This window comes from Nilaparvata lugens, chromosome 5, assembly GCF_014356525.2.
Source record: "Nilaparvata lugens isolate BPH chromosome 5, ASM1435652v1, whole genome shotgun sequence".
Taxonomy (NCBI): domain Eukaryota; kingdom Metazoa; phylum Arthropoda; class Insecta; order Hemiptera; family Delphacidae; genus Nilaparvata; species Nilaparvata lugens.
The window spans coordinates 50,196,868-50,212,859 of record NC_052508.1 but is presented as its reverse complement, the minus strand read 5'-3'; the positions used below and the strand labels follow the sequence as shown (position 1 = coordinate 50,212,859).

The following is a 15,992-nucleotide window of genomic DNA, read 5'->3' as shown; positions in this document are numbered from 1 at the left end:
AGCACCAAAAGTGCATTAGCAAAAAAATATTCTCGAGAATATTTGCAACAAAAAAGTTGAATATTCAATGAGCTTTTCCATCTTATTTATTTTTTACACAAATTTTCAAACCTTGGTCATAAGGTTGTACAATAAGATACTTTCACTGGACTGATTTGAAAATGTAATGCTACTACACAAGGATATTTCCCATCTATTCGATTATTCATCTCTTTTCAATTCAATTGAATACTTATGTCTAAAATAATTATAATAATATGATATACGGTAATTAATAATATTAACGTGATTCAAAAAATAACATAATTAGCCTAAGCCTGTAAACTGTTATGTACAAATTTAAAGTAATAAATCTATGTTTATTTGATGGGAAGTAGTACAGATAATATCTTATAAATTGATACGTTTTTTTCACTGAATTTAAACTTCAATATGCCGCTATTTTGCATGGTGAACATTTTTGAGGTCGGGTTTGCAGCATTACTTCTTCTAATCAGGAATTTTTATTTGATGTTCCGATCAACCACCTGAGCTTACATTCATGATTTTAAACTCACCCCTCAAAAAACTAAATATACCGTAGGCCTACTACGAAATTAATTGAATTTCCTATTTAAAATGAATTTAGTAGAACACCAATAAATTATTGTTTATTGAAGAATCAACAATACCATTTGTAGCTAGGTATTTTACTTATAGATATAATCACGAGTTCTTAAAATTCTTTGAGAAACCCTGTAGTACTCTGTTTTCAATTTTTTCAGATGCTGTGAGGAAACGGTTCCAAGACTGTACAGATGACCTGATTAAAAATTCTATGAAGAACTGGTTCCAGCAAGCTCTAACGAGGTTGCAAAGGAGGTAAATAATTACTATGACTAACTGTCATTAACGATTTTCTAGTCACTATTCACACTAGCGCGACTCAAATCGCACGACTCCATTCACGGATACCAGTCCTACTGACCTATCGATTTGACTTATTTAAAATTGTCTAATTTAAGACTTATTTTGATCAAACTTTTTTCAATGGCATAAAATGGAAAATAATTTCAGAAGTACCTTACTCGATCTTGAACCGTTATAATAATAATAATATCGAGTTACCTGGCAGGCCTCTGAATCGTAAAGCCAGCATCTGATACACTCGACTACGGCCACTTGAACCGTTGTTTCCCGGGCTCAGCCTACAAAAGGCAGACTGGTTACATGTCATTTTAAAATAATAGTCTATTGTTATTAAAATCAATTGTCAGAAGAGGTTTTACATATTTACTTATTTACCCTGGATTTTTTGTGTAAGAGGAATAAATAATTTGAAATGATTGATTGGCGCCCCTCTGGCCTTCCCGTAAGATCCACAATTGCCCTTACATATAGTGGTATCTGTTAGCACAGATTTCAGCATTGTTTATTTAGTTTATACTGTTACCATCTTGAGTGCATACTGACAGTGAATGTTTATTTTGTGTGAATTTAGGGCTCTATATAAGTGTTTGAAGAGTTCAAGGCTCTGGTTTAGTTTAGGGCTCTTTGAATACTCCATTAGTTATTGAAGAGTTTTTTAGAGTTCTAATTTCTCAAACAGACTCATATTAAAGTATTAAGTTACCTTAGCTCGCATTAAAAGACCTGAGCCCGTGACCATGATATTCTGCGCCACACAGATGCCTAGAACATCAATCATTTGAATGTGTATGTTTGTCTATGAATTCTAATAACTGTACGGTAGGTAATGACTCTGATAATGATGGTTAGATTTGGGGTTATTATTATGGGCTTATTCTACAAAACGCACAAGACTGCATATATTTCCATAGAATTTTGATAATTTTGTACATGACGACTTATTGTATTTTGGAGAGTGCGTTTTACCTCAAATTCTTCATATTTATGTTTTTTGAAATGGTTTAAAAGTAGGTACGGTAAGTATTTGATTTCATAAAACACACATTTACAATTACAAGTGATAAAGAACTATTCAAGGGTCGCTCGTATCTGTTGAGATATTAAAATGGGCAAATATAACAGTGGATCATTGCCTTTTAATGAGTTATAAAAAGCTATATTTTTCTAAAAAAAATAAAAATGTATATATCTCTCTCCAATGCATCATTTTATTGGTCATCATTGGTACCGATAGGCTATACGGTATGTGGCTAAATCTGAATAATCTCTTTGTTATGCTTGGTTTATGTGGATCTTGTGGCAGCAAACCTGTTTTTTTCTTGCCATTTTATTCATTGGTGATAAGTAATGCTTCACAGTTTTCTTATTTGTCAATGGCAAGTCAAAGAATTTACTTTAAAACAATTTTAGTGACTAGAATAATTAAAAACTTATACTTGGAAATTTTTTAGAGTAGGACTACGGTATGCAAGTTTGCTGCTATGAGTGTATTTGAGGTCTACCTGTCTGTTGGAAAAAAGTTCTAGAAGAATTTTTTATGGTATTAGAAAGTAGAATTATCTATTTGATTTCAGAGAAAAAATACAAGGAGCTGTTCCACAAGAAGAGGCAAGAGCGTTTTAAAATGAAATAGGTTTTATGTTCAAATTTAATAGTATGACTGCATTATTGGAAAACAAAGCTGATTAAAATACTTTCACGTTTACGAAGCTTACAATTTTTTTACTTCCTAAAACAGTAAATTTGAATACCCATCCCAAAAATTGTTCAGTATTTTCCCAACCAGAACCAAGAAGAATATTCCAATTAATCATGTGAATCAACCTTAAAATTGTTTCAGGAAAGTTGCATAACTCCTCCATGAAGAGACAAATGAATGAAACTAAAATTGTCAGCTGGGTATGTAAAACGATGAATTGTTCATTTTTATTCTCTAAAAATATAATTTTTCCAGGAAAGTCAAGAAACTTCTCCTTGACAGGATGAATAAATAAAAGAAAGATTGTTTAAATAAGACTGAATCGTTCAAACCCAAGAATGAATAATTATCAATTAATTATTATTGTACTTTCTAAAAAACCATAGTGAGAGATTCGCGTTATTAAGTCGGAATAGACGTTATTATATATAGGACTAAGGAGAGTTGCCGATTCTCTGCTGTTTAAAACCTCCATTTACATTAGATTCAATTGAATGTCAATAATGATAAAATCAATCTCAAATATATTTCATTCGTCAAGGAAATATATTTGAAATTGATTAAATAAATTTTAATAATTGATATTTTGGATTTTCATTTGGCATGTCAGAACGGAGGTAGAAAAAGTTAGAGCTATCTGTTTTGTCTAATGACAGACGGATATAGCAAACCAATGTTAATGAGGTGCTGACTTTATAATAACGCGGTGAATCCCACTACATGTAGGCCTACCGTACTATGATTTTAAAATCCTACCAAAATGTATCATCATCATTTGTGGTTGCATGAAGCAATTTCAAGCTAATAATTTGTTTTGGAAAATGTATTCATTTGCATGAAGTAATTTCCAAATCGTAATACTAGATGTTTTTGTAAAGTTTTGCATCGTCATAATAAATTACTGTTATGTTTTTGTATTCTGCGCAGGTCCAGGACTCACGGAATCAGTGGCCGGTAGGCTGGTGTGTTTACAATGTGGCAAAAGCTACAAGGAGAGGGGAAGCCTCACCAAACATCAGCGGTTCGAGTGCGGCAAGGAGCCGCAGTTCAAGTGTCCCTACTGTCCACATCGTGCCAAGCAGAAGGTTCACCTTAAAGTCCACATTGTCTCTAAACATTCTGGGGTCTTTAATCTTCAACACCTCGAAAAAATCTAGCCTATATCAAAATCACCTCTTATGGAATAATAGAATAAAATAAAGTTATATTTCTGCACAAAAAAATTAAGATGAAATAAAATAAAAATAAACATTGTAAACTTAATGATCAGATTTTGAGAAGTAGTATATTGTAGGGCGGAAAATAGGTGAAAGAATTGGTATATTCATGTTTAGTTCTGGAAATTTAAAATGTTAATACCTTAGAAACATTTAAAATACGTTTGTGATAATCTTTTCAAAGTTCGTCGTATATAAGAAAACTTATTCATTCCCATGAAATTGAGAGAATTGAAATTGAAGAGGTTATGTATCTATTTCTCAAATTTAATTTCCAAGTATTATTTTTATTAGCTTTAAGATCATTAAGATTATACAGAATTAATTTACTGTTCCAAGTATTTAGATTGTCCTAGTATGTATATATATAGAATCTCGTTAAAAATCTGTTTTGAAAAATGTATGTTTCATGAGATGATAAAAAGCATGTAGATTGAGTCATCTAGTAAGCATTTTTTATAAAACAATATAGCCTAACTGTCTCAGTTCTCATTGTAACAATATTTCTATTCTCTTGTAAAAGTTTTGCCTGTATTAGTATGAACCTACTCTATCTGTCATTAGAGACTGACAGAGTTGAATTAAAAATAAAAATTGTATGATCTCTTATAGTTCTCGTGATTACAGATTTATTTACTTAGTATATTTATTATTTATGATTAGTATAGTAGATACGACAAGTATCCTTTATGGGTATTTCATAATATCAGAGGAACCTCGATATAGTACGGCACACTGTTATTACAGTTCAATCAAAACTTTGTTACATTATCTAAAATTAAAATTGTTTCAAATCTATTTTTATTCAGCACCTAGAACTAGAACTACTTTTATAAGCTCATTTATCAATATTTTTCACAGATTATTTATAGTACTTGACTGTTACTGTTCATCCTTATTTCTGCAAAAAGTATGTTTATTTTCAAAAAGGCATTTAAAATATACTTCAAAACTATAATTATTACTCATGTTGAATAAATGAATGAATGAATATTCGATTTCTGTAAATAACTTGCACAGCTTACAACAGAACCTACATTTTGTATTTTTCTATGCGCTTTTCAAAACACTGAACATAATCTACAGTTACGGTACCTAAAGCTGAGGCTATTAGATAATCCAAAAGGTACTCCCCAGATGATCAGAGACATGAATTACTTCCAGAACATTCATTGTCGCATATATTTCTTACACGCTGAAAATGGGAGTGACTTCCTTCAAACTCGTCCTGATTAAATAAAAATAGTGTCGTTGGCTATTGTTGTCAGAGTGAAGTTTCTTGGCCCTAATACATATACCATGTAAGGATGTAAGAAGGGGGATATACATATACATAAGCTAAATAAAAAATTATAGTGTACATAAAAACAGACATAAGGGCACTATTTTATACAATAAAGAACTGGCATAAGAAAGTATGCCTATCTTTATGAAAATAATTCAATAATATAGCCTAAGATATGTTGCATTATTTTATATTTTTAGCTCGTTCTGTATGTTTGGAATGGATCGAGTGAAAATACCATTTCAGATATCCTACTACTGAATCATAAAGTAAATTGTGATGGTAGGTATGTAGACCTAAAGAAAATCCCGAAAAAACTGTAACCAATGACGATCAACCATTTGAATGTTTCAGATCAATCGTCAGCTTTAATCAGAGGAAGATATGTGTGCTGCAACTGTGGAAGGAGCTATAAAATGAAAGGAGCACTCATAAGGCACCAGAAGTACGAATGTGGAATGGAACCTCAATTCCAGTGCCCCAAATGTCCTTATCGCGCCAAACAGAAAACTCATATTCAACGTCATTTAGTTCTAAAACACTTTATTTAGGTTTCCTAAATTCTATTATCTGCTATTTCCCGTCTAATTTCAGGTAGATTTCCGGGTTATTCAGCAGTTGTTGTTTCGGAAAAATTTGTAGAAATTTTTATTCTGAAAATTTTTCCATCCCACATAATTATTTTATCTTGTAAACCCGTACTACTGACTCAATTTGGTAAAGATGAATTTTCATGTAAGTGAACAAGTCAAATTATAGAAATTATTTCAGGTTATCGATCTATTATTGTGTTATTTTAGCAAATTCTTAATGTAAAACATTTTTATGATAAAAATAATAGGATTCCACATTCCGTGAAGAATAGACAATAATTGTCTATTTTACTCTAGTAATAATATTGAATAATATTTAGTCTAGTAGTGAACCAGAAACTATATCACACTTATGCTGCGTTTACACTAAATTTATTAACAAAATTTTAATAACTTAATCCTTATAGATTCTATTAGATTGAACATAACTTATCATACACATGATGAACATATGTGTTTGTCAAGTTCCGTTCAATCTAATAGAATCTATAAGGATTAAGTTATTAATATTTTGTTAATAACTTTGGTGTAATCGCAGCTTAGGTTTGTAAATTTTAATGTTCAGTTATAATTTTATCAATAAAGAGTACTATCACAGCATACTATAGATAGAGGTGTTACTTATTACTTATCTAAAGTAAGCCATGGTACTAGGCTATAATTGTTTTTTTATACATCACATTGGATTGATTACATTACATTTTCCAACCAATAACTAATATTCGTAATTTTTCCAAGTTCACAACCTTATTTTTGGATAATAAACCATTGGGATAAGGGAGAATAAATTCACTTGGAATTAATTACGGTAGGTGAAGAATATGATAGTATTCAGGTAGTATGAAAAAAAAACTTGAAAATGCTGAGTTCAGGAAGCTGTATTTTAAAATAAAAATAAGAAAAATCTGGTTGAAATTTAAAATATAATCCTTAATTGGTCTCAAGGTTGTTAATCTCGCTGTATTTATGAATATAAGTATGGTACGTATATAGTCTCTATGAATTTCATATGATAATGATAAGCTATCATTCCTTATCCATCAGTGGTGTTTTTATCATCTCTTCAATAACTTGAATCGATCATTTTCGTATCAACTGCTCTCATCCTACTATTTCTAAAGAAAACTTGAACACTGCTTAAAAATAAATTTCTGGTGTCGGTGATACTGTGCTGGATTGGTGGTTGTATGTTATGCACAACCAATAAGATTACTTGAAGAGCAACAATCCTACTTGTATCGCATTTATATGTATTCATTTATTGTATATATGTGTTTAATGAGGATTTATTTTTGTATAATCTTTTTAATTTGACGAAAAAATCTAAACAATTAATTTCCAGTTATTTTTCAAATTTATTTTAAACCCATCTCTGAAGTAACATTATATTGGTGACGGAGATATTTGGTGAGGGTTAATAATACTAATTATGAAATATTGACATAAAACACATGGCACAAACAAAATCAGTGGAGTGAATCCACAACATCTTCAATTCCACAATAACATTTTCCCTCGATTTTATAAACTATAAATAATTGACAAATTTTAAACCCGTAATTAATTCCTTGCTATATAGAAAACAGAAATCGTAGTTGAAAATATTGATTATTATAATAGTCTTCTTTGCTCTGAATTCCTTACTTTTACAGAGTAAATTTTGAAAAAACAATACTCTGAAATTGCTCAATGGCTAGTGGTTTTTCGTACTCTATATACTTCTTAGCACTAACTTACTCAACTCTTAGCTGGTTTGATTACAGTACAGTTAATTCTATGAAAAAACCACTTATTATTTTTCTCAATTCATTACGATAGTCGTTTATCTTCCATGTTTCAGCCTGCTTCATATTTCTAAATTTTTGTAAACAGAATGAGAGCAGTGAAAACTTTACTTATTGAATTGATAGTTGCTCTATATTTTTATCACTTTTTCAATTCCTTGCTTTATTAAAACAGAATAGAATCATTCTGTGTAAAGCATTACTTATTGATCTGCTCAATGTAATAGCTAGCTGCTCCTCTATTTTTCAAAACATTGCTTATCAAATGCTCAACAATTGCTAGTAGTTCTTCCTCATTTCTTCATCACTTGTTGAATTTGTGGCTGATCTGCTCTATTTGTAGATAATTGGTGTGATGAAAGACCGACATGCTTCAAGTGTGGCAAGAAGTACAAGCTGAGGAGCAGCCTGATGGCTCACCTCAAGTACCAGTGTGGTGTGGCGCCACAGTTCAAGTGTCCTCACTGTCCCTACAGTGCCAAGCAGAAGGTGCACCTCCAGTATCACATCGTCTCCAAGCATCATACTGCGCATCAATCCAATCGAGTATTTGACTGAGACTGCTCATCAATTCAAAAGAGCATTGTCACTCGTTTCTGAACTGTACAAATATTGTTTTATTTATTGGTTGTTAGGGAGTTTTTTATACAAAGTTGAATATATTTTTTCGTAGTTTCATAGTGTTTATAACCTACTCCAATTTCTGTGAAAGCACCAATTGAATATATTTGTCTATTTTCTTTAGTTTCATCCTTTTAGTTATTTACAGTTTAAATTTAATTTATTTTTCTATGTTTTCAAATTGATTTTTTTCATAGTTATACTTTATGTTTTTACAACCATCAAATAAATTTGTTTCTATTTGTTTGTAAATTTCATTTTTTACTCATCTATTTCACATTCCATGACGAACTGCTAGTAAATAATTAGTTTTTTCACAAAAACACTACAGTCAATTTTTTTGAATAAAAGTTATAAAAAATAGTACTCACGTGCAGAGTGCTTTCGGATTTTTTGAGGATTCATTGAGTGTTGAAAATGGATTTAAAAATCTGAAAGGACTTCACAAGTGAGTACTAGTTTTAATAACTAATTCAAAAAACTTGACTGTAGTATCGTAGTGATGAATAGTTCGAAAACGAATCTCATTTTTCACTGTAATTCATCAAAATGTATACTCTTCTTATGGTATTTTTGAGTTTATTGATCTCCAACACCTATTCCATCATATTTTTGTTTGCAGTTTTCTACAATTTTATTTTCGATGCTAAATTGTTTTTTCTTATGGTAAATTCTTTGTCAACTCAAATGTAATGTGGACCATGGTTGATTGGAAAGCTTATATAGACATTATTGAACTGTTGAAATGTGACAAGAAAATTTCGGCTGTCTGATGACTGAATTAATGAATTTGACTTTTTTTGCAGAAAAGGATGGAGGGAACTCGAACACTTGTTACAAATGTGGTCGTATCTACAATCAGAAAAGTACTCTGAAATTCCATCTGAAATACGAATGTGGCCTGGAGCCACAGTTTCAATGTCCACACTGTCCCTATCGGGCCAAGCGCAACACCACTCTTCGAACTCATGTCGCTTTGAAGCACTTTCTTTAGATGTATACAGTAATACCTACCGTAATACTACGGTATTCAATATAAAAATGCAATACATTTATAAACATTACGAATTTATGTTAGTTTCTTTAGTGGACTATTAGTTATTCAGTTATTTTTGTAATAATAATAATAATATCGAGTGACCTGGCTGGCTCAGGTCTGGTGTCAGAGTTTTCAAGGTCGCAACTGATTAATTTCAGGGCCTCTGACATGACCTAACGACTGTTTTTTAGGCAGCCGGGACCGACGTCTTAACGTGTCCATCCGAAACACGGGAGTGGCCCGAGAAAAATATATTGCCCGGGCTGGGATTCGAACCCGGGCCTTTGGAATACAAAGCCAGCATCTAATCCACTCGACTACGGCCACTCCATTTTTTTTTTTTTAATTATTCACTACAAACCGTTAGCATTGTTTGAATGGGAAGCAGAGATGTTAAGTACTTTTATAAATGAATGCTAACAATTCGAAGTGAATCTCACTAAGATTATTGTTTTCAAATCAAATAATTTCATTCTCGTTTATTGTTCAGTTGTTTGATTGCTTTTTGAGAATGTATGTAGTAAAACATTGCTGATTGATGTTTTTTTTCAAACTACTATTAATGCTACTATTGAAAAACATTGAGCTACTTACTGCACTAATTGAAATACCGAATGCTAGATCAATATTTTCCATTTCTTTGATTTTATAGTCTTGGAATTTCAGTTGAGATAAAGTAATGTTAACGCACATTAAACATTTTGAAACCTCAATTGTTAACTATTTATTATTTTCATCAAATTCATGAAATTGAGATGTTTGTAAAGACTAACGTTTGTTTTCGTATTATTGAACGGAAGAAACTGTGTGTAAAGTTTGCAAGAATGTAAGTCAAGTTCAATGAATACTGAACTACATTATGCTACTATATATTTGTTTTTTTGGAAAAATACACTAAATCAACATAGAACTATTTTTACTTTCCTTGCTCTATTACCACAGGTAAGGAAAGTATTGCTTTCCGAAAAAAATTAAGATACCTCAAAATATAAATTTCTATACGTTTCAAGGTCCCCTGAGTCCAAAAAAGTTGTTTTTGGGTATTTGTCTGTGGTGTGTGTGTGTGTGTGTGTGTGTGTGTGTGTATGAGTGTATGTGCGTCTGTGTACACGATATCTCATCTCCTAATTAACGGAATGACTTGAAATTTGGAACTTAAGGTCCTTACAATATAAGGATCCGACACGAACAATTTCAATCGGATGCAATTCAAGATGGCGGCTAAAATGGCAAAAATGTTGTCAAAAAAAGAGTTTTTCGCGATTTTCTCGAAAACGGCTCCAACAATTTTGATCAAATTCATACCTAAAATAGTCATTGATAAGCTCTATCAACTGTCACTAGTCCCATATCTGTAAAAATTCCAGAAGCTCCGCCCCATCTATGCAAAATTTGATTTTAGATTCACGATTATCAGGCTTCAGATACAATTGAAACAAGAAATTTCAAGTGGAAAAGATTGAGCATGAAAATCTCTAAAATTAATGTTCAGTAACATTTTCACCTACAATTGAAAATAAGCTCGAAATTTGAGAAAATGTGATTATCCAATTGCAAACTGTTGGCAACTGTTGATTCTATTGATTCATTCACTATGAAGAGATAGCAGACTTCGTGTGTCTTCAGCGTTATTGTCCAGTCAACAGCTGGTTGAGATCTTTGAATAGTAGACTTGAGATGCGCGGGAACACTAGCGTCAGGTGATCTTTTTTCCTAACGGCAAGGAAAGTTGTGTGAGTGCGCCACACCAGATTTTTAACTTATTTTTAACTGGTTGTAGAATCATTATCCCCACCAGGACTTTAATCACAAAACACAAAAAATGTTTTTAAATAAAATTTCTTACAATCGTTTATCATTGATCTTCTCCTCTAACGTTAACGTGTGTTGCGAAATAACTTCATTTTTATCTTAGAGGCTAACTATTCTGAATGTCATATTTTTCATATTTAATCTCTTAAATTTTGTTTATCAAGTACTTGGATTATTCATGAAATTCAACATCCTTAGATTATCATTCATCAACAGAATTGTTTTATTTGTACTACTGCTGTTATTATATTAAAAAATGTACCTATTTCCTATATTTATAACTCGTGGCTGGAGCTCAAGGCTTCTTTGTCCAGTAACGCCAAGAAAAATATTGTATTTTAATGATTCTTTTCATTTGTAAAAATATTTCTTGTATTTGGCTATAAATTCATTCCAGGAAATAATTCATACTCCGCTTCTTCTAACCTTCAGACATTCCTTACTATATGATTAATATAAATACTATTTTAATTTGTATTCTAATTACAGTAATAGACTAATATTATAAACGTAATTTGTTGAATGATTTACGAATGTAATATTCCAATATTTTTCAGACGAGTATGGAAGATTTATTTGCCTAAGGTGTGGAAAGAGTTACAAACAGAAACGCGATTTGAGAATTCATGAGAAGTTTGACTGTGGGGTGGAGCCGCAATTTCATTGTCCACACTGTCCTTACAGGGCTAAACGAAAACTTCACCTTAAATACCACATTGGAGCCAAGCATGTCTACTTTTACTATCCTGTAATGTTTTCATATTGTTAATATTCATTGTTGTCTTTAATTAAATTTATCTTGTCATTGTTTTATTTAGTTTCACTTTTCCTCTCAGGGATTCATGAAGGTTGAACAGGGATCAATAATACAATTTTAATATTGAAATGTTCATGCTTAATCTACCAGATCTTGAACAACGTTAAACAAATATTAATATGTGAATAAAAAACAATCAATTAAGCAGTACTGAAGCAGACCATAAGCTTCTCTATGAGTAATATCTCGGGTCCTCCTCTTGAAATAAAAAACAACTTTTGGAATGTAGGGAAAATACACATTTGCTTATGGAAATATGATTTTAGGTACCGACCATACCGTACCGGTACTTGACTACTGATATGCAGTGCACGTTTCATGTATGTGAACCTTGTCCAATATTACTGGTTTCCAGACCAGTAATATAGTGATTAATATGTATGTAGTGTACAGTTTGAAAAAGTGAGTATTTTATTTTATTTACAGGGAGTATATTACACTCATTGTTTATTACACGTGCCGTGCCGACTACGCTACTTCGATTTGTATTTCAGTTACATTGAGTAGAGTCCTTGGATAAAGTTTAAGTCACAGTTTGCAGTGATGCTGATAATAATAATAGTTTTAACGGTACTTTTATACATTTCCCTCTGGAGTATTTTACATCACTCTGGATTAAGTTATATTTCCTGCCAAATTAAACTTGTTTGTGTTGTTCCAAGTACAACACAAATTAATTTACTTATTTATGAATGCTATTTTTCAGACCAGTACGGAAGATTTATTTGCCACAGATGTGGAAAAAGTTACAAACAGAAACGGAATTTGAGAATTCATGAGAAGTTTGAATGTGGAGTGGAGCCCCGATTTGAATGCCGACACTGTCCTTATAGGGCTAAACGCAGCACCACCCTACGCACTCATCTACTCTTGAAACATTGTAACTTTAATTTATGAATAAATTGTTTTGTATATTCTTATTCTATTCAATGTTTCACCACTCTACCTTGACAGAATTTTTTATCATACATTAATTTTGTTGTAATTCTCATTTGTGCCTAATTGAAAAATGTGTAATTATAATGGGCCCTGAGAGGTCCGAGTTGTTTGTTTCTTTTTCATACCAGTTTTCATTTTCGGATGATCGTCACAATTGCTACAATTGCCTACTTCAAGTGTGGCACACATTTTAAGACTAACACATATAATCTATTGGGTTTGAATCTCTTGAGAGAGTATTATTATACTCAGCTTTTATCGCATATACCGTAGGCCCACTATACGCTACTTTGATTTTTATTCCAGTTTTATTGAGTAGAGTCCTTAGATAAAGTTCTAGTGCACAGTAGACAGATGATGATGATAAAAATAATAATAATTTTAACTTTGTAATTGTAATTTTTCAGACCAGTCCTCATTTTCGGATGATCGTCACAGTTGCTACAAATGTGGAAAGAGCTACAAGTTCAAAAAAGGACTCGCCTCGCATCTGAAGTACGAGTGTGGTATGGAACCACAATTTGCTTGTCCTTTCTGTCCACATCGCACTAAACAGAAAGGCTCGCTTCGTCTTCATGTAGTTCTAACTCACGCCCGCAACATTTGAAAATTCAACTCTTAGAAAAAACAAAATTTAATTATTATTTTGTTCCACGTACGATACTTTGGTTTAACCAAATGTTGTCCAGATGTAAGACACTATCAATTATTATTTATTTATATTTTTTTTGTATTTTCATGCTTTTGTTACATGTACAGTACTATACGCTACTTTCATTTGTATTTTAGTTAGAAAAGGAATTTTTATTTTGTTATATCACAATCAATTATTATTTATTTATATTTTTTGTATTTTCATGCTTTTGTTACATGTACAGTAGAGAGGCTACTATACGCTACTTTTCATTTGTATTTTAGTTAGAAAAGGAATTTGTATTTTGTTAGAAAGGCAGAATCTACACAGCTCTTCTCAACTAAGTCTAGGCTATCTAAGTTACACACTACTCTTGGAAATTAAAAAAAAAACTATCATATACTTAAAATGCAATGAATTATTTGATTTTTTCTGTAAATATTTGGGATTTATTTTCTATTGAATGTTCTCCGATTGAATGGAGTAGTATACTTTTTTGTTATCTCAAACACACTATTTGAAGAACAATCAAGTATCCGTATATTCATATAGAAATAAATAAATATTATTGGAATTTTATTTATGTTGTAGCCCAGTTGGGATGTATAACTATTATTAGTACCTTATGTCATTTTATGTTTTAAGAGTTAAACTTTTTCTACTCTGTTTTTCAGTTATTTCTCCTTTAGTTTCCCTGTGACACCATTTCACTTTCAAAAATTGATTATTAGGCCTACTTTATTATTGCGATATTGGATAAGGTGAATTGGGCAATCAACAATTCATATTTAGGGGTGCTTTTTGTGTCACAAGAGGGCTGCTCCACGTTTATTTTGTGACAATGACATATACTTCTATGAATTTATGTTCAAATAATAAAATATTATTCTACTTGAGTAGTCGACTACATTTATTTTGAAATCCAGTTTGTAACAAACATAGAGGTCACATTAGCTAACTGGCCGGATCAAGAATCAATATGTGGCAGGCATATTTCAAACCCATTGAATTGTTAGGCTACATAACAATATTTTTCAATCAAACTATTTTACATAGCAAATCATCCCATGTACATGGGATAAAATGCAATAAGAAAATTCAATGAGAGTGGCTGAAATATGAACAATTATTACAATATCTATGTTTGTATTCTAATAATTCTATCATAAAGGCCTAATATAATAAACATTTATTAATTGTTTTTCTTCATGATATTCATTAATAGATCTTATATTTATAAGTAGTATTAAAATTTGAAACTATTGCAAAAAGGAACAATTTAAAATACAGTACATTATAAATGGTACTGTATAACAATAATATGAATACAGAAATTATTTTTTCTCACAGTTACCTTGAAAAGTGGCCATTGCTGCACTGATTATACAGAACGCAAAGAATCACTTTTCCGCTCTAGTGCAGGAAAAATTTTTTCTGCACTCCAGATTTGCAACATGGCAACACAAAATAGTTAGTAGGTTATATATGGAGCACCAGTGCAGCAAAATCAAAATTAAGTTGGTAACTGTGACTGTGGTGCACGTTATAAGAATATTGAGGCGGTGGACAACAGTGGATGACAGCCGCCCCGCCATTCAAACACTACTACATTATTATTCAAATTTAAATTAATTAAGGTTTTTATTGATAATAAAATTACACAGAAAAACATTTGATGCATTTCAGGGAATTTTACCCATAATTACCCACTTTTCATATTCAATGGTAAACTGTAGGAAAAATTAAATGTGAAATACGTGCGCAAAGTTCCTCTTTGCTTATCATCACAATACTATTCGTTCATTTTTTCATTCGATCTTGCAGTAATCATGTAGTATAATTTGAAAACTTATGTGAATGATTATGTAGTTATAAAATAGTTTCACAACGGAAATATCTTTTCCCATAAACAAATTGATCAAAATTCCCAGTTGGTGGACAGAAGTGTAGTAATTTTTGATACTACAGTAGCCTATTGTGAAATGTTTGAAAACATATAATGTTCATAATTATTTTTGAACCTTAAAAATAGCTTCAAGTTGATAAAATTCCATTTCGTATTAACTTTTGAACTGTATCCTTTGAATTGCAGGTCACCTATATGTGAAAAAACATGCAGATGACGTTTTCCCAGTTGGGAAAGTAGCAGATCATGCTGGTTTTCCAATAATTGGAAGACATGAGTGTAAATCTTGTGGAAAAAGCTTCAAGGAGAGAAGTTCTTTGAACTCGCATCAAAGGTTTGAGTGTGGCAAGGAGCCGCAGTTTTTGTGTCCACACTGTTCTTACGGCGCCAAACAGAAGTCCAACCTCCGCAGGCATGTCATTCTCAAGCATGGAATGCATGTTGATCTAGGCATATGAAAGCAAATGCCGCGTCAAAATGAAATAATATTCTACAAGATTCTGAAGGATAACACATTTCAGACATTGGTCAAATTAAATGTATAATATCTTACCAGTATTGAAATGGAATTTTTTGAAACAAATATGATAAAATCAATTAAATGTATATTACCATACCAGTATTGAAATGGAATTTTTTGAAACAAATATGAATTAAAAGAAGAAAATCAATAATAAAATCAAAACTATTTTCTTCTTGTAACAAAGTTATTTGCAAATAATAAGTATATGAGTATT

The 15,992-nt window shown here is 31.4% G+C and overlaps 2 long non-coding RNA genes across 2 annotated transcripts; both read left to right on the top strand.

The window, feature by feature from the left end:
• Positions 1-3,635: 3,635 nt before the first annotated feature.
• LOC111054052 lies at positions 3,636-6,601 on the top strand. Its single transcript, XR_005571371.1, has 2 exons — positions 3,636-3,693; positions 5,465-6,601. It is a non-coding gene; the product is annotated as an uncharacterized LOC111054052 (long non-coding RNA).
• A 4,188-nt stretch (positions 6,602-10,789) lies between these two features.
• On the top strand, positions 10,790-14,248 carry LOC120351399. The gene is made up of 2 exons (XR_005571363.1): positions 10,790-12,656; positions 13,123-14,248. It is a non-coding gene; the product is annotated as an uncharacterized LOC120351399 (long non-coding RNA).
• Positions 14,249-15,992: the final 1,744 nt, after the last annotated feature.